Source organism: Quercus lobata, chromosome 4, assembly GCF_001633185.2.
Source record: "Quercus lobata isolate SW786 chromosome 4, ValleyOak3.0 Primary Assembly, whole genome shotgun sequence".
Lineage (NCBI taxonomy): Eukaryota > Viridiplantae > Streptophyta > Magnoliopsida > Fagales > Fagaceae > Quercus > Quercus lobata.
Window position 1 is genome coordinate 47,587,334 of NC_044907.1, and position 18,763 is coordinate 47,606,096.

At 35.9% G+C, this 18,763-nt stretch overlaps 1 protein-coding gene across 1 annotated transcript in view; it reads right to left on the reverse strand.

Annotated features, from left to right (window-relative positions):
• Nucleotides 1-18,763, reverse strand: part of LOC115985354 (ankyrin repeat-containing protein ITN1-like) — a 56,565-nt gene that overhangs the window by 29,063 nt on the left and 8,739 nt on the right. The gene's annotated exons all lie outside the window — the stretch shown is intronic.

Sequence of the window (18,763 nt, forward strand, 5' to 3'; positions counted from 1 at the left end):
ACCTAGAGACATTGGATTTAGTACAGACAATACTCACAATAGCCATACTATGTCAAAGCAAGTGCAATATGAGCCTAAAACATCCCTATAAAGTTTGGTGAAACTTGAGGGAAAATATCTATAAGAGATTAAATATGATTCTTATTAACATAATAATTATGAAGATGAGTTAGTGTTTAGGAATCAAATCTACATAAATGTGAAAGGCTGAATAAATGTAATGCTACTAATGAATTAAGTAGTATACAAAGAGAGCTAGGGGCAATGTCACAGCCAAATTAATTTTACGGGGTCTAAGTTTTATACATATATAAACTAAAGGAAGGCCTGAGAGAGAGAGAGAGAGAGAGGTTATTCTTAGATTTCAAATTTCATGTCTATATTGAAGATATAGACATAAAAAATTTAAAAAAAAATATAAAAAAAAAAGTAGAGTTAACTTTGTTGTTAGTATACAAAGGAGTAGAGAAAGAATAGAATGATACATGTCATTTTTGGCATTGGCACTAATAACCAAATATGTGGGAGTAAAATGCTTTTTTTAGATTTTGATGAACTAATAACTGAAAATGTTACTTTCAAAGTTTCAATAACTCAAATGTAGTTCCTTTGAAACAAAAAAGTAAAGGTTCATATTTGTTTAGAAAATATAGATCGCCATTTTATTTATGATGTCTATTATATATTTATATGCTCAGTTTGAAAACTATTATTTAAGACTAGGCCAAATGTCAAGACTGAACTAATTGGTCAATTGTTGTAGAGTAATTGTTGCAGCAAGCTCAGTGCAACAGCAAGTAGTACAACAGCAGTATCAACTCAATAACAGCATGTAGTTAATGTGCAATTAATGGCATATGGTTAATTGTAATCTGCACATGCTTATTTCAATTAGGTCACATGCTTATTTGAATTAGGATGTGCTAGTATGAGCTATAATAGTAGTTGGATAGCTGTTAGGATAGTACTCTAGAAGAAGTTGTTTCTAACCAAGCCTTGAGTATAAGAGGCTAGTTCTTGTAATCATGGAAGTTTAAGTAATAAAGAACTAAGTGAATTCTCTTCTAAGTCTCTAAATTCTCTCATTCTCCCTCTTAATCTTTGGGGGCTCGGTTCCCTCTAAAGAACCACTACAGTTTCCATTACCTAAACAGCAAAACACCAAGACCTTAAGGAAGGTCTTAACAACCAACTTTTAAAAAAAAGACTGATATTCTCTTGAGGGATTGTAGTTGGTTAGGGACTACGAAAAAAATGTGATAATCAAGGTGTCGATGACATTTAAATTTTGCTGGACTTACAATTTATGGTGAAAAAATAAGATGATGAGAGAATTGTCTTCCATTGAAAATCTGACCAAATTTATGAAGATGTATCATTGTTAAGCAATTAAGAAATAGCTTTTAGAGAGAAACTAAGCCACTGTAGCTTATTCATAGCTTATTCTATTTTTCTGAAATAGAATTATGAGGATTTTAAAATTATTTAAAAAGTTTAAACTGTTGCAAATAGGTATAGTAGTTATGAAATTAAGACCTTGTGATTCAATAGAAGGGCAAATTTAGATAAAATGAATTTAAATAATTTTATGAAACAAATAGTATTGGTAATCCTTTAAAGTGCCTAAGGTTTTGTATTGAGTTAACTACCATTTGTATTGGAGCATGTTATTGTGAAGAACTTTGCACAAATCAACTGCATCAATCAAGGATTTTTGTAAGATTCAACCACACATTGGTAGATTCATGTACCTTGAAGAATTCTGCTAAAAAGAGTAGTCCAACAAGGTTAGATATGGGCTTGGATAGGTCAGTAGATTCTACTATAGGTAGGTAGGTACTTCAAGATCAGGTAATATTTTTTGTACTCGTAAACTCAATATTTATTAGTGGATTATTCAAGGAATGGTGACCTAAATATCACTCATTGGTGTTATTCCTGCAAAGGTTTTCCGATTGTAACCATATTGCCTATGTCAAATTTATTTTCCACTACACTTAACTCTAGACTAGCAATGTAGTTGTACCTTCAATTGGGCATTGCATGTAATTGGACCAATTAATCAACATGAAATAGGAACACCCAAGAAGATGGGAAATATCTTTTTTTTTCCTTTACCTAGAGAAGAACATGTTAATTAAGTTTAGAAAAACTTTCCTATCCATGTCCATCACCAACATCTCTTATTCATAAAAATAATTTCATTATCATCACTAGAAAGAAGCTCTAGTGAAATATTATGGTAATTGGGAAGTATACATGATCTCAATGATTCATATAGAGAATATCAATAATCAAACGTGCTTTTTTCCTGTTTGAGGACCTATAGAATATAAAGAAATGTTATCAACAAAGAGATCAAGGCAATATAAAAGAATGATAAATGGAAGTAACAACTTTGATGTATGGAAGAAAGGCTATTGATGTACAATGGTGTATAAGATGAAGAGTGAAAAAAAATAAATAAATAAAATAAATAAAAAATAAAAATAAAAAAAAGGTAGAGAGATACAAACCAAGAATGGTACGCCCATCGTTGGGTAATAATTAGGATGAGATTTTTGCCTTAATTTCTTGTTTGGAAATTATACCACTAATAATTAGTAGAATAGCGTAAAATAAATATGATTTTTGAATGCTTATCTGGCGGAAGAAGTGTTTTTCCACTTTGTTGCCATGGGCTATACTCTCGAAAGGAATTAAGAGTTCACATATATTTACAACGAGAAACAAGAGAAACATTCTATAGGAACACTAACAACAAAATAGTACAAAAGCTTTAACAAATAATAGAAATATCCTCTAAAATTCAAATAGTTATAGAGGGCAGCTTAGGCTAAGAATTTTCATATAGGGTAGTAAGGTTGAAGAACAACCTCAGTAGTGAAAAACTGAAAATTAGAGCTTTTTTACGCACCTTCGTGACTCTCTCTTTTTAAGTCACCAAATCATCTTTGTCAATACCAATTTGAGTTGATGGCAGACGTGTTTTTTTATTTTTCAAATTTTTAGAAGAAAGACTGTTATCTGTTTTATTTCATAGAAGTAAAATCTATAGTAAAACAATCATGAAGGTCAAAAGAAACACTCCATCAATATTAATAAAAGAGATGACTTTCTCGCTCTCTGGGCTAAGGCATGAACTAAGGCATTGTCTTGTCGGAAAGTGTGTGAGAAAGAAGCGCTTTACTGGAAAGTGTGTGAGAAAGTTTGAGTAAATGGAGGACATTTTTTAAATACAAATAAAAGTGCGCTTTCAGCTGTGTTTTGAGCAAACACTCCAAACTACCGAATAATACATTTCCATGTAACATACTTTGTAAGTCACATGAGTTGAGATATCTTGATTGAGTGTTTTTTTTTTAAATGACAATGGTTTAATTTTGACAAGCAACGAACCAAACATGTTTGAATAATTCAATAAAAAAATTAAAAAAAAAAAAAGCAATGGTTTGTGTATGCAATTGGGTTTATAACCTTTCATAATGATGAAGATAAAGTAAACCCAAAATTGTTAAATAGTTTGGCTAAAAGCCTGAGTTATCTAACACGTACAACAGAGGACATTCTCTTTGGTATTGGCCTCAAAAGTCACAACATGAAACTGAATGCGCTTATTTAGGACACATTTGAAGATTGCTAATAGAATTATTGCTACTTGAACTTTTTACACTTTACGTTCGATTGCCTTATTCCATTTTTAAAGAATTTAAACTTTTGGGATACAGCAATTTAAGGACTAAAGATATGGAATTACGAATGATAGAAAGGGCATTATTGGGTTTGTCTTTTAAACGAGAGATACTACTCTCACTATAATGTTGACAATTAAATCTCCCAATATTTAATACACTTTCTAGAAATTTTAACAAATTTTAGTGGAGAAAAATGCCCCTAAACTTAAAAAAAAAAAAAAAAAAAAAAAAAAAAAAAAAAAAATTTCATTCTTTCTTTCAAGATAATCTCATGTTTATTAAATTACAGTACAAGTCAGCTAGGAGTTAAGGTGGGTACTTAAACTTGGCCACCCACTGGTTTTCTATTCAATAGCTAGACAATGTAATACATTTATTGTTGGGTCCCGAATAATATTACCATCAATATTATCAATCTTAAATAGCAATCACACACAAGAACACAAATATTTAAGTGGAAACCCTTTTCTCTTTGAAAGGAAAAACCACAAGACAAATTCCGAATAATTTCACTATTCTTAAATCGATTACAATATTACTTGTTAGGATCATATTTTCTATGTAACTGGCTAATCATTTGATAAAACGCACTTTACTTGTAGTTGGATTTAATGTATCAAGAAATATGTTGTTTAAACATATCAAGTAGTTCCATTAAAAACAAGAAGGTTGATCCAAGAAACAAGTGAAGAAAAACTGTTTCATTAAGTCTCGACACAAGCTCAACAGATGTTGCTATCGAGAATTAATAGAGAAGCTCGACACAAGCTCGATCTATCGAGATCTACGATTTCAGAATTTTTTTTATCTGAAATTTGGCCCATGATGACTTGGATGATTAGGGTTTCTTTTCTCACAACCCTAGTCATATATAAGGATTATTTTAAAAGTCATCAAGTACGTAAACAGAGACCTAGAACACATATACTCTGTGAGAAGCTACTGTGTTTTTTACGCCTTTGGGTTTCGTAAGCAAGTGCTTATTGATCTTCATTATTGATAAAGTAGAACTTTGCAACCAACAACAATTATTCAAGTTGCTAGAGTTAGTCAAGTACTGGGATCCGTGCAAAGGAGTTAGTCACAGATTGGAGATTTGTGCAACAAAGAAAAGAAGACTACTAGAAGATCAAGTCCAATTGGATATTGGAGCGAAGGTTCAACCGTAGGTTGGTATTTTAGGACAGGACAGGGTAGTGGTAAGATTCCTTATATATGTAACCGCTTGATTATTGATTAGTGGATTCTTGGGAGTAGTGACCTTAAATTCACCCAGTGGGATTTTTGCCTTGAGAGAGGTTTTCCCCATTTGTCAACAAATCAGTTTGTTATTTTATTTTTAGCTACATATTAGTTATTTGGTGATTTGTTGGTGCCTCCACGATTTGCATGTAATTTGATCTAATTAATCAACTTAAATAATTGAATTAATTAACTAGGGTCAATCTATCTTAATCCAACAAGTGGTATCAAAGTGGACATACTCTAATTAGATTTTAATTTTTGTTGTGTGATCCATTGACTGCTGTTGTTATGGATTGTGGACAATCGTTGATTATACCTCCTCTTTTTTATGGTACTAACTATGCATACTAGAAAGTATGCATGAGAGCTATTTTGTAATTTTTAGATGAAAACGTATGGCTGGCTGTCGAGGTTGGATGGACCAAACCAACTGATCCACTAGTATCTTAGGATAATAACAAGATCAAAGCTGCAAATTTCAACAGTAGAGAGTTAAATTCCTTGTTTAGTGCTGTGACTAACAAGGAGTTTAAGAAGATCTCATCCACTGAGAGTGAGAATGAGGCATTGACAATCCTTCAAAACACTTATGAAGGTACCAAAGCTGTGAAAGATTCCAAGCTTCAAAGGCTTACTACGAGTTTTGAAGAAATCAGGATGGATGATGGTGAGACATTCAATGAACTCTATGCCAAGCTCAAGGACATAATGAATTCATCATTCAATTTAGGTGAAAAGATTCCAGAGCCTAAAATTGTAAGAAAAAATCCTCAGATCTCTTCTGGAGCAATTCCATGCCAAGATCACTACTATAGAAGAATCAAAGGACATTGACACCATTCTTGTGATAGAGTTGATTGGGAATCTGTAAATCTATGAATTAGGTTTAGTAAGGATTGGCAAGGGAGGCAAGAGCAAGAATATGGCTCTAAAAGCCAAGACTGATGAAGAAGATGAGTCGCCTGAAGATGGAAATTCAAATTTTGAATCTTATATTACTAGAAAATCAAGAAGTTCATCAAAAATGAGAATGTCAAGACAAATGACAAGAATCACAAACAGTCTAGATTCTCTCAATTTAAGTCTTAAGATAAATTCAAGAGAGAATCTAAAGAAATTGGACAAATTAGCAACATACCAACTAGTCCAAAATGTTATGGGTGTCAAGGGTATGGACACATGAAGCATGAATGTCCCACCTATCTCAAGTCAACTAGCTAGAGCAAAACCCTGGCTACCACCATGAGTGATACTAAACCAGAAGCAAATTTAGAAAAATAGTGATCAAGAAAGAATAGTCAGTTCCTTCATAGCTACTATTGATTCTTCCAAAGAATCAGAAGAATCTGCTGATGAGGAAGAGGATCTGATGGAGTCCAAGTTTGAAGAGATGGATGAAAAAGATGATATCCATACTACCTACTCAAAGCTTTACAAGAATTCTGAGAAGCATGAAAAGCTGTACAGCCACAAGGAAGTTAAGTGAAGTGGGGTTGGAACAACAGGAACTCTCCACTAAAGTTGATGAAGCAAATCAAACCATCGGAGCACTGGGGTTTGAAAACAACTTCCTGACTAAGAAGACCAAGAGACTAGATGCTGAGCTATTTCAAGTGAGAGCTTAATTGAAAAGAATTTCAAGTACTGAGTTGGATGAAATGTTGAATTTCCAAAGGGTGCATCTAATAAAATCAGTCTCAGGTATGATCACTCTCTCTTTTCTTGTAGTAATTGCTCTAGTGCATTGAATAATGTTGTTTTTGTTCCGCTTGCTTCTAATACTAAACTAAAGATAACTGAGAGTAAAATTGAAATTTTTTGTGAGGATAAGCCTGATAAAGGTAAATCCATTCTAGGAGCACCCCTTAAGGTTGTTAAAGAAAATAAGCAGAACAATCATCACTCCACTAAGAAGAGGTCTCAACCGAAGAAAACTCACTTCTGTCATCACTGTGGAGCTTCAGGACACACTCATCCAAATTGCTATAAGTGGCTTGCCACACAACAAAGCAAAAGTGTGTTATCTTTTGGAGGCCAAAATCAACTTTAGAACTCTTTGGCTCCTCTTGGGGAACTCTTAAAGGCAGTGTTGTTCTTGAAGAATTTCAATGGGTTTAATCCTCCTTCCTATTCACCTACGCAGAGGTCTCAGAACAAGAAAACTTCATCTCCCTCCAAGTCTCCTGTTTGGAAGGAAAAAGACTCCTTCAAGTGATTCCTTCTTTGATCTTGCATTTCTTCTTTGCTTGTCTATTTGTTTTTGAGTCAGTCTAATTTTTATTACTTTTTAATATGTTTGTTTGTGTGTTTTGTTTTTTTTTTTTTTTTCTTTTAATAAAAAAAATTGAAAAATACAAAAACAGTGTCTGTTTATGTATACTGGTACTTGTGTACCCTTGGATGGCATTTAAAACAAGGTTTCTTAAACTTTGTATCACTTGTAGCTTAGATGAGCATCTTCATGCACAACTAAGCAATGTGAGCTTTGTGGCTTGTTGTGTGATTTGTATGATTCGGTTAATCGTGTATCATTCTTATCCTTATCATTCTTTTGATGGAAAGGACTAAAAAAAATTTAAGAGAAAGGCATAAATAATCATCTCACCACTAAAACTTATCAATCATAAACATCTGTGTGCAATTCATAAAAACCATGCTCGGTAAGGTGTAGCACTTGCACAGCATGAAAGGATGTTTGGCATACATAATTGGGTAAAACTTTTCTCTCTCCTATATGCCCATGTATGATATGCCTTTTCATGCTTAAAAGAAAACTATGCAAAGAATATGAAAAGCAAAAAGAATCAAAATACTTTTATATATGGTTGCAAGCACATTTCTAAGAAATGTGGGAGTTATATGATGTACCTTAAAAGTGATGGTTTCCATCAAACAGTTATAATTATGTGTGGATGTTCTTGATTCTCTTATATCATTATTTTCCTATGATCAGACACATGCTTTCTTGCAAAAGTTTCACACACAACATGCGTACTCTTTGTTACTCTTGATACTATTGTACAGGTACAATGCGATTTGGCCATCACAAGGAATACATGTGGTAGTATAAACTTACTGAACTATCTTGACTTGTTTTTTAAAATAAAATTGGTTAGACTTGTTTAGAGTGTGTGTTGATCTCAGAATGCTTTGCATCTAGAGATGTTGCTATGTTTGAGTGCTTAAAATGCTTTTTTGATGTTTGGTTTGGTGTCTATCTTGTTTGCATTCATCACATGTGTTTTTCCCTCCTTGAAAAAAGTAGTTTCTATTTGCTTCATACTAGCCTGATAGAAGCTCAACAGTAGTTCGATACCTCTTGACACAAGTTTCTTCTATCGAAGATTTTTTAGGTTCTCTCTATACCTCTCGATAGATAGCCCGATCCATCAAGCCAAATTTCTAAACTCTCTATTTGCTCAATAGAAGCTCGACACCTCCTTGATCCATCGAAGAAGTTTGGCCATCGACACCCCCTCGATACCTCTCAATCTATCGAGTTTCTGTTCTTTACACCTCTCGATCTATTGAGTTTTTGTTCTTGACACCTCTCGATATCTCCTCAAACTATTGAGATGCTTGGATCTATATATACTTGAGGCTCGACCCAATTCTATTGTCACTTAAATATTTCGATCTCTCTCTTCTCTCATGATCCAAACCCTTGTTCTTCACTAAAATCCTTCTTCCCTCTTCTTTTTCGGCTTCTTCCAAGCTTCAATCCTTCAATAAGTGGGTTGGGTTTTGTTGTAATGCTTATCACATGCTCATGCATTGCATTTTCAAGCATTATAATCATGTTTCATGCATTCTAGGTTGTAATCTTGCCTATACAATGTGTTGTGTTGCCTATTGGTTTGGGCCTTTCCCATGAAGCTGTGTTAGATTGCACGTAACATGCTCATGCGTTTTCATACATTGCTCTTTTCCTACTTTCTGTTTCTGAGCCTATCTTGTTGTTGCATCTCTTCTATTTGTCTTTCATTAGCTTCTTGACATGGTACCTGTAAGGTTGTATTTAATCAACTATTTTATTGGTTTTATTCCGTACCAAATTTGCTTGTATTTCAGCATTAAGTAACCCTGTATTTAGGTGGGTTTGTTGTAAGGGTAGTGAGTGAGATAGAGTGTTGATTGCTCAAGAGTGTGCAAGAAAACAGAGACTCGCCGTTTGCTCTCGCAGTAGCTCGCGACTTCAAGCCGCCAGACGCAGCACACGTGCCAAGCGTGCCAGAAGGTGAACAATCATGCTAGCTGGAGCACTATAGGACAAAACAGGACAACTGGGCATATGGTTATCTCGCGACTAGATCTCGCGACTCAGTCAAGTCGCGAGGTCAAGCCGCGAGCCACCCCTGTTTTGTAAAACCTGATGTTTCACATTCCTCTCTCACTCTAGTATAAATACCCCTTATACCCACAAATGTATAACAGCTTCCAGAGAGAGAAACCCTAAAGAAAAACAAGATTGATTCACCAACAATCTATACATTCGAGTCTCTTCAAATTCCTCAACTCTCTTCCTCTCCATTGTCAAATCCTTGAGAGGCATTTTACCAAAACCTTGTTCTCACCATATTCATCACTGTGAGAGGGCTGTTTGGTTTGCTGGGAAGCAATTAGGAAGGAACCAATCTACATTGGTTGATACTAAGGTCTAGTAGCGGAATCCGGGAAGTTAGAAAAGAAAAAGGTTCGGCGCAATCTCGTTGGAGCAACAAGCTTGGAAGGCTTAAGTGCACTGGGTAGATTAGACTTGGAGGGTCTATTGCTGTCCTTGTATCCCAACTATATTTTCTAGTGGATTATTTACCGTTTGGAGGGCGGCGGAGAGGTTTTACGCCGAGGGCTTCGGTTTCCTCTTCGATAACACATCGCGTGTTATCTTTGTGTTTGCATCTTCCTTCCCTTTTATCTTTGCCTTTTATTATCTGCTGTGGGATGTGATTTTAATTTGGTTTAGATAGTTTATCCAATTCCATATTATAGCTTATGTTCATTTTCCGCACATTAGTTGTTTGACATAAAGCTTGAATTGGTTAATTTGTAAATTGGGGGTCTAAACGTTCAAGGGTGTTTATACACATATTTGAACTTTCAATTGGTATCAGAGTGGGTACACCTCTAGTGGTTTCATTACCATTGTGTGATCCTTGACTCCCTTTTGAGATGGATTGGTCTCAATCTCTAAATGCACCTCCATATTTTGATGGTAATAATTATGCTTTTTGGAAGGTTCGCATGAGAGCTTTTCTGTGTTCTATTGATGAATCTGTTTGGGATGCTGTTGAGATAGGTTGGACCAGGCTTAAGGAAGCCAAATCCACTTGGGATAAGGCAGCACTTGATGCATCTAATGCTAACAGTAAAGCACTCAATGCTATTTTCTGTGGTGTGTCCCCAGATGAATTTCACAGGATCTCTCACATTACCGTTGCTAAAGAAGCATGGGAGATATTGGAGACCACTTATGAAGACACGAAGAAGGTAAAAGACACCAAGCTGCAGATGCTAACCACTCGGTTTGAGGAGTTAAAAATGAGTGAGGATGAGTCCTTTGACTCTTTCTATAGCAAGCTGAATGAGGTGATTGTAAGCAAGTTCAATTTGGGAGAGAAAACGGAGGACTCTAAAATTGTAAGGAAGATCCTTCGATCATTGCCGGAAAGTTTTCGTGCTAAAGTAATAGCGATTGAAGAGAGCAAGGACCTTGATGACATCAAAGTCCAGGAGCTGGTTGGTTCTCTTCAGACCTATGAGATGTCGCTGCCCAATCAACGGAAGAATAAATCTCTCGCTCTTAAGACCATTAGTGAGAAGGTGGAGGATCATGACTCATCGGGAGAAGATGTGGTTGACAAAGATGTTGCTTACCTTGTAAAAAATTTCAGAAAATTCTTGAAATTCAAAAATAATGGCAAGTTTGGTGATAAAGGAAAATTCCAGAGTTCAGGAAGGGAGAAAAGGGAATTCAAAAAGAAAGATGGAAAAGAATCTCAACCTACACAAGGTGTCACTTGTTTCGAATGTAACGGGCATGGACACTTTAAGAAAGAATGTCCGAATTATTTGAAATCGAAAGGCAAAGTGTATGCTACGACATTGAGTGACTCAGATTCATCCGACTCAGAATCTGAAGAAAGCTGTGATGGAGAGGGAAACTACTCAGCCTTTATGACTATTGGTCATGTTGAGTCTTCAGACGAGTTGAATCTGCTTGTACGAGACCTTGGAGAACATAGTAATGAAGAATCAATGGGAATTGTTGAAGAATTAGATGCTGAAGAAGATGAAAGCACAGCCAACCTTCAAGAGAATTGTAACTCACTCCTGAAGAAGTCGGGTGAGTACACAAGGGTGGCCAAGGCAGCTGTGAGAAAAATAAAGAAGGCAGAGGAGGATTATAAAAGTCTCCTAATCCGATATAGGGAGGCCAAATGTGAAATAGAAACACTGAATGGTGAGCTGTCAGAATCTTACACAAAAGTGAGATTTCTTGAGCAAGAGGTTGTGCAAGCAAATGCCAAAATTGAGAGGGTCACCACCAAGAAACTAGATGATGTTATTTCATCGCAAAAGTGCTTTTCAAACAAATCCGGGTTGGGATCATCGCAAAAGTGCTTTTCAGACAAATCCGGGTTGGGATATACCAGAGGAAGTAGCTCATCTGGAAATGTCACTAAAGAAGTGAAGTTTATGAAAGCCAAAGAATCAGCTGATGTTGGTCCTATTGCTGAGAAGCCCAAGATAAAAGAGAAGAGAAATGTGGGAAACGAACGAGCATAATTTTTGCCATGATCTCTCTTCTTGCAAAATTTTTCAAGAGTTCATAGTAGTTGTTAAACTTATGTACTTTTTGTGTAATAGTTATGGAGACTATTGTTTTATACTTCTCTCATAATTATGCTTGTTGTTTTATGATAGATTGCCAAAGTGGGCGATTGTTAAGGTCATGTTTTCTATGTAATTAGCTAATCTTTTAACAAAACGCACTTTACTTGTAATTGGATAGATCTAAGTTGGGTTTAATGTATCAAGAAATATGTTGTTCAAACATTTCAAGTGATTCCATTAAAGACATGAAAGTTGATCCAAGCAACAAGTGAAGAAAAGCTGTTTCATTAAGTCTCAACACAAGCTCGACAGATGCTACTATCGAGGATTAATGGAGAAGCTCAATACAAACTCGATCTATCGAGATCTACGATTTTAGAATTTCCAAATCTAAAAGTCGACCTATGATGACTTGGATGATTAGGGTTTCTTTTCTCACAACCCTAGTTATATATAAGGATTATCTTAAAAGTCATCAAGTATGAAAACAAAGACCTAGAACATATATACTCTGTGAGAAGTTACTACGTTTTGTACGCCTTTGAATTTTATAACCAAGTATTTCCCAATCTTAATTGTAGATGAAGTGAAGAATTTTGCAACCAATAACAATCATTCAAGTTGCTGGAGTTCGTTACGCACTGGGATCCATGCAAAGGAGTTAGTCACAAATTAGAGATTTGTATTCCTTATACTTGTAACTGCTTGATTATTGATTAGTGGATTCTTGAAAATTGTGACTTTAAATTCACTCGATGGGGTTTTGGCCTTGCGAGAGGTTTTTTCCATTTGTCAACGAATCACCTTGTTATTTTATTTTCTGTTGCTTATTAGTAAAGAACTAAGTGAATTCTCTTCTAAGTCTCTAAATTCTCTCATTCTCCCTCTTAGACTCCAGGGGCTCGGTTCCCTCCAAAGAACCACTACAATTTCCATTACCTAAACAGCAAACCACCAAGACCTTAAGGAAAGTCTTAACAACCAAATTTTAAAAAAAGACTATGGTATTCTCTTGAGGGATTGTAGTTGGTTAGGGACTATGGAAAAAATGTGATAATCAAGGTGCCGATGACATTTAAATTTTGCTGGACTTAAAATTTATGGTGAAAAAAATAAGATGATGAGAGAATTGTATTCCATTGAAAATCTGAGCAAATTTATGAAGATGTATCATTGTTAAGCAATCAAGAAATAGCTTTTAGAGAGAAACTAAGTCACTATAGCTTGTTCATAGCGATGTGTGTGGACTGAAACCATCATTGTTTGGTACAAATAACTATTTTCTTCTCTTCATTGATGATTTTAGTCAAAAAGAAGATTTATTTTTTCTAAAATAGAATTATGAGGATTTTAAAATTATTTAAAAAGTTTAAACTGTTGTAGATAGGTATAGTAGTTATGAAATTAAGATCTTGTGATTCGATAGAAGGGCAAATTCAGATAAAATGAATTTAAAGAATTTTATGAAACAAATAGTATTGGTCATCTTTAAAAGTCCTTAGATCATCAAATCAAAATGGCATAGCTGAAAGAATGATTTGATAAATTCTTAAAATGATCAAGAGGTATGATCCAAGATTAGAATGGAAAAAAGATACAATTTCGACTTACATGTGTTTAGGAGCATAACATGGTGTTAGGGTCATTATTTGTATGTATTGAAAAATCCATTCCAATATGCACTTTATATGAATTTTGAGTCTAAGTTTCAGTGTCCAAAAGTGTATTGTATATCCATGTTGAAGAATGAAGAAAACTGTTCAAGAAATTGCTTGAGAATGCTGAACTTTGCATCTCTACTGCATTTAGAAGAGATAGGCATACTGAGAAGTTGTTATGACTTCGTGTGCCTAAGGTTTTGTACTGAGCTACTACCATTTGTATTGGAGCATGTTACTATGAAGTACTTTGCACAAATCAACTGCATCAATCAAGTATTGTTGTAAGATTCAACCACACATTGGTAGATTCATGTACATTGAAGAAGTTAGCTAAAAAGAGTAGTCCAACTAGGTTAGATATGGGCTTGGATAGGTCAGTAGGTTCTACTATAGGTAGGTAGGTACTTTAGGATCAGGTAATATTTCTTGTACTCGTAAACTCAATATTTGTTAGTGAATTATTCAAGGAGTGGTGACCTAAATATCACTCATTGAGGCTATTCTTGCGAAGGTTTTCCTATTGTAACCATATTGCCTATGTCAAATTTATTTTTTACTACACTTAACTCTAGACTAGCAATGTAGTTGCACCTTCAATTGGACATTGCATGTAATTGGACCATTTAATCAACATGAAATAGGAACACCCAAGAAGAATGGAAATATCTAGTGTTTTTTCTTTACCTAGAGAAGAACATGTTAATTAAGTTTGGAAGAACTATCCTATCCATGTCCATCACCAACTTCTCTTATTCATAAAAATATTTTCATTAACATCATTAGAAAGAAGTTCTAGTGAAATACTATGGTAAATGGGAAGTATACAATATCTCAATGATTCAACTAGAGAATATCAATAATCAAATGTGTTTTTTTCCTGTTTGAGGACCTATAGAATATAAAGAAATGTTATCAACAAAGATATCAAGGCAATAGAAAAGAATGATAAATGGAAGTAACAACTTTGCTATATGGAAGAAAGGCTATTGATGCATGTAAGTTTGAATTTATTCAACCATCTAATTGGCTTTATTCCGTGTCAAATTTGCTTGTATTTCAACATTTAGTAACCCTATATTTAGGTGGGTTTGTTGTAAGGGTAGTGAGTGAGATAGAGTGAAGTTTGCTCAAGAGTGTACAAGAAAACAGAGACTTGCGAGTGACTCGCGGCTGCAAGCCGCCAAATGCAACACACGTGCCAAGCATGCCGGAAGGTGAACAGTCATGCTAGCTGGAGCACTACAGGACAAAACAGGACAACTAGCCATACGGTTATCTCGCGACTGGATCTCGCGACTTAGTCAAGTCGCGAGGTCAAGCCGCGAGCCACCCCTGTTTTGTAAATCCTGACGTTTCACATTCCTCTCCCACTCCAGTATAAATACCCCTTTTACCCACAAATGTAAGAGAGCTTCCAGAAAGAATTTTAAGAGAGAAACTCTAAAGAAAAACAAGATTGATTCACCCACAATCTATACATTAGAATCTCTTCAAATTACTCAACTCTCTTCCTCTCCATTGTCAAATCCTTGAGAGGCATTTTACCAAACCTTGTTCTCACCATATTCATCACTGTGAGAGGGCTGTTTGGATTTCTGGGAAGCAGTTAGGAAGGAACCAATCTTCATTGGTTGATGCTACGGTCTAGTAGCGGAATCCGGGAAGCTAGAAAAGAAAAAGGTTCGGCGCAACCTCGTTGAAGAAAGAAGCTTAGAGGGCTTAGGTGCACTGGGTAGATTAGGCTTGGAGGGTCTATTGTTGTCCATGTATCCCAACTATATTTTCTAGTGGATTGTTTACCGCTTGGAGGGCGGCGGAGAGGTTTTACGCGAGGGTTTCGGTTTCCTCTTCGATAACACATCGCGTGTTGTCTTTATGTTTGCATCTTCCTTCCCTTTTATCTTTGCTTTTTATTATCTGCTGTGGGTTGTGATTTTATTTTGGTTTAGATAATTTATCCAATTCTATATTGTAGTTTATGTTCATTTTCCGCACACTAGTTGTTTGACATAATGCTTGAATTGGTTAAGTTGTAATTTGGGGGTCTAAACGTTCAAGGGTGTGTATACACATATTTGAACTTTCAATTGGTATCAGAGCAGGTACACTTTTATTGGTTTCAATACCATTGTGTGATCCTTGACTCCCTTTTGAGATGGATCGGTCTCAATCCCTAAATGCACCTCCATATTTTGATGGTAGTAATTATGCTTTTTGGAAGGTTCGCATGAGAGTTTTTCTGTGTTCTATTGATGAATTTGTTTGGGATGCTGTTGAGATTGGTCGGACCAAACCTGAGGCAGCCAAATCCACATGGGATAAGGCAGCACTCGCTGCATCTAATGATAACTGTAAAGCACTCAATGCTATTTTCTGTGGTGTGTCTTCAGATGAATTTCACAGAATCTCTCACATTACCGTTACCAAAGAAGCATGGGAGATATTGGAAATCACCTACGAAGGCACGAAGAAAGTTAAAGACACCAAGTTGCAAATGCTGACCACTCGGTTTGAGGAGAATTGGTTAAGTTGTAATTTGGGGGTCTAAACGTTCAAGGGTGTGTATACACATATTTGAACTTTCAATTGGTATCAGAGCAGGTACACTTTTATTGGTTTCAATACCATTGTGTGATCCTTGACTCCCTTTTGAGATGGATCGGTCTCAATCCCTAAATGCACCTCCATATTTTAATGGTAGTAATTATGCTTTTTGGAAGGTTCGCATGAGAGTTTTTCTGTGTTCTATTGATGAATTTGTTTGGGATGCTGTTGAGATTGGTCGGACCAAACCTGAGGCAGCCAAATCCACATGGGATAAGGCAGCACTCGCTGCATCTAATGATAACTGTAAAGCACTCAATGCTATTTTCTGTGGTGTGTCTCCAGATGAATTTCACAGGATCTCTCACATTACCATTACCAAAGAAGCATGGGAGATATTGGAAACCACCTACGAAGGCACGAAGAAAGTTAAAGACACCAAGTTGCAAATGCTGACCACTCGGTTTGAGGAGCTCAAAATGAGTGAGGATGAGTCCTTTGACTCTTTCTATGGGAAGCTAAATGAGGTGGTTGTCAGCAAGTTCAATTTGGGAGAGAAAACGGAGGATTCTAAAATTGTAAGGAAGATCCTTCGATCATTGCCGGAAATTTTTCGTGCTAAAGTGACAGCGATTGAAGAGAGTAAGGACCTTGATGACATCAAGGTCCAGGAGCTGGTTGGTTCTCTTCAGACCTATGAGATGTCGCTGCCCAATCAACGGAAGAGTAAATCTCTTGCTCTTAAGACCATTAATGAGAAAGTGGAAGATCAAGACTCATCGGGAGAAGATGTGGTTGACAAAGATGTTGCATACCTTGTTAAAAATTTCAGAAAATTCTTGAAATTCAAAAATAATGACAAATTTGGTGATAAAGGAAGATTCCAAAGTTCAGGAAGGAAGAAAAAGGAATTCAAAAGGAAAGATGGAAAAGAATCCCAACCTACACAAGGTGTCACTTGTTTCGAATGTAACGGGCATGGACACTTTAAGAAGGAATGTCCGAACTATTTGAAATCGAAAGGCAAAGTGTATGCCACGACATTGAGTGACTCGGATTCATCTGACTCAGAATCTGAAGAAAGCTATGATGGAGAGGGGAACTACTCAGCTTTTATGACTATTGCTTATGTTGAGTCTTCAGACGAGTTGAATCTGCTTGTACGAGACCTTGGAGAACATAGTGACGAAGAATCACTAGGAATTGTTGAAGAATCAGATGCTGAAGAAGATGAAAGCACAGCCGATCTTCAAGAGAACTATAACTCACTCTTGGAGAAGTCGGGTGAGTACACAAGGGTGGCCAAGGCTGCTGTGAGAAAAATGAAGAAGGCAGAGGAGGATTACAAAAGTCTCCTAATCCGATATAGGGAGGCCAAATGTGAGATAGAAACACTGAATGGTGAGCTGTCAGAAGCTTACACAAAAGTGAGATTTCTTGAGCAAGAGGTTGTGCAAGCAAATGCTAAAATAAAGAGGGTCACCACCAAGAAGTTAGATGATGTTATTTCATCTCAAAAGAGTTTTTCAGACAAATCCGAATTGGGATATACCGGAGGAAGTAACTCATCTGGAACTGTCACTAAAGAAGTGAAGTTTGTAAAGGCTAAAGATCTAGTTGAAGTTGACCTTACTGATGAGAAGCTCAAGATGGAGGAGAAGAAGAATGTGGTGAATCAACGGTTGTTGAATCCCCGCAATCAGTATGTGGGTAGGTCTGAATCTCGTGCCAAGTCTCGTCCACGACCACAAAGAAGTCCTAGATCAACTTATGTGTGTCATCATTGCGGACTTCAAGGGCATACTCGACCAAATTGTCAAAAGCTGAGAGCAAAGAATAGTGCAACTCCTCAAAGGGCAGGAGGACCTAGAAATGATAGAAGAAATTGGGCAGGTGAACAATCTAGAGATCAAAATGGTGATCCCGGAATGATGAACGTGATGAAGATGATTGGTGCATTCACCAACTGCTTGGAAAGCTTCTCACGAAGGTTTGAAAGCTCTAACTCCCGTACCCAATCCTATAAGGAAATCACCCCAAACGCAAGTGACGTGTGAGTGAAAAAGGGTACTCATGCATAAGCATTACAACATGTCCATGCATTAATACTTCCTATGCTTTGCGACGATATTTGTTTGTTTGCTTGTTATTTTTGTTGATGGTTGTTTGCTCGTCTACCTGTGCATATTGTTGCTTCTTTTTATTTTTGATCAATCTTTTTCTTCTTTTGTGTCAAAAATCCAAAAATCACATAAAAATTAGAAAATCAAAAAGTTTGATTGACATTGTTGAGTTTTTGTCTCAAAACCTGTTTTGCTTTGTACCTTTGTGCTAATGGTTTTGTGCATTATCGAGCATTGCTTGTTTCTTTGCACTCATATCACTGTGGGAGAAATCTTGAAATCTATGTGATTGTTGTAAATAGATCTTCAAACTCGTCATGAATTATTAGTGAATGGTTATGATGATCTTGAGACTTGCATAGACTTGTGTCTATATATCTTCCCACACTTTATTTTTGTTTTTGCTAAGAAGAGCTCACCAAATGTAAATCTCCAAATGAAAAGAGATATTGAGCTACAAAAGCCTGTCGCATATTCTAGTATTCGACTAGGAAAAAGGGTAAGCGACCTTATATTAAAGTGAATGTTTATTCAAAAAGCCAAAGGCTAGTTCTTTAAAGTGAAATATCAAATATCACTCTCACAATGAGAGGTGATTGTCTCAAAAGATCAAAATAATCAAATGATATGTTTGAAAGTGGAGTCAAATGTAAAGCTCCAA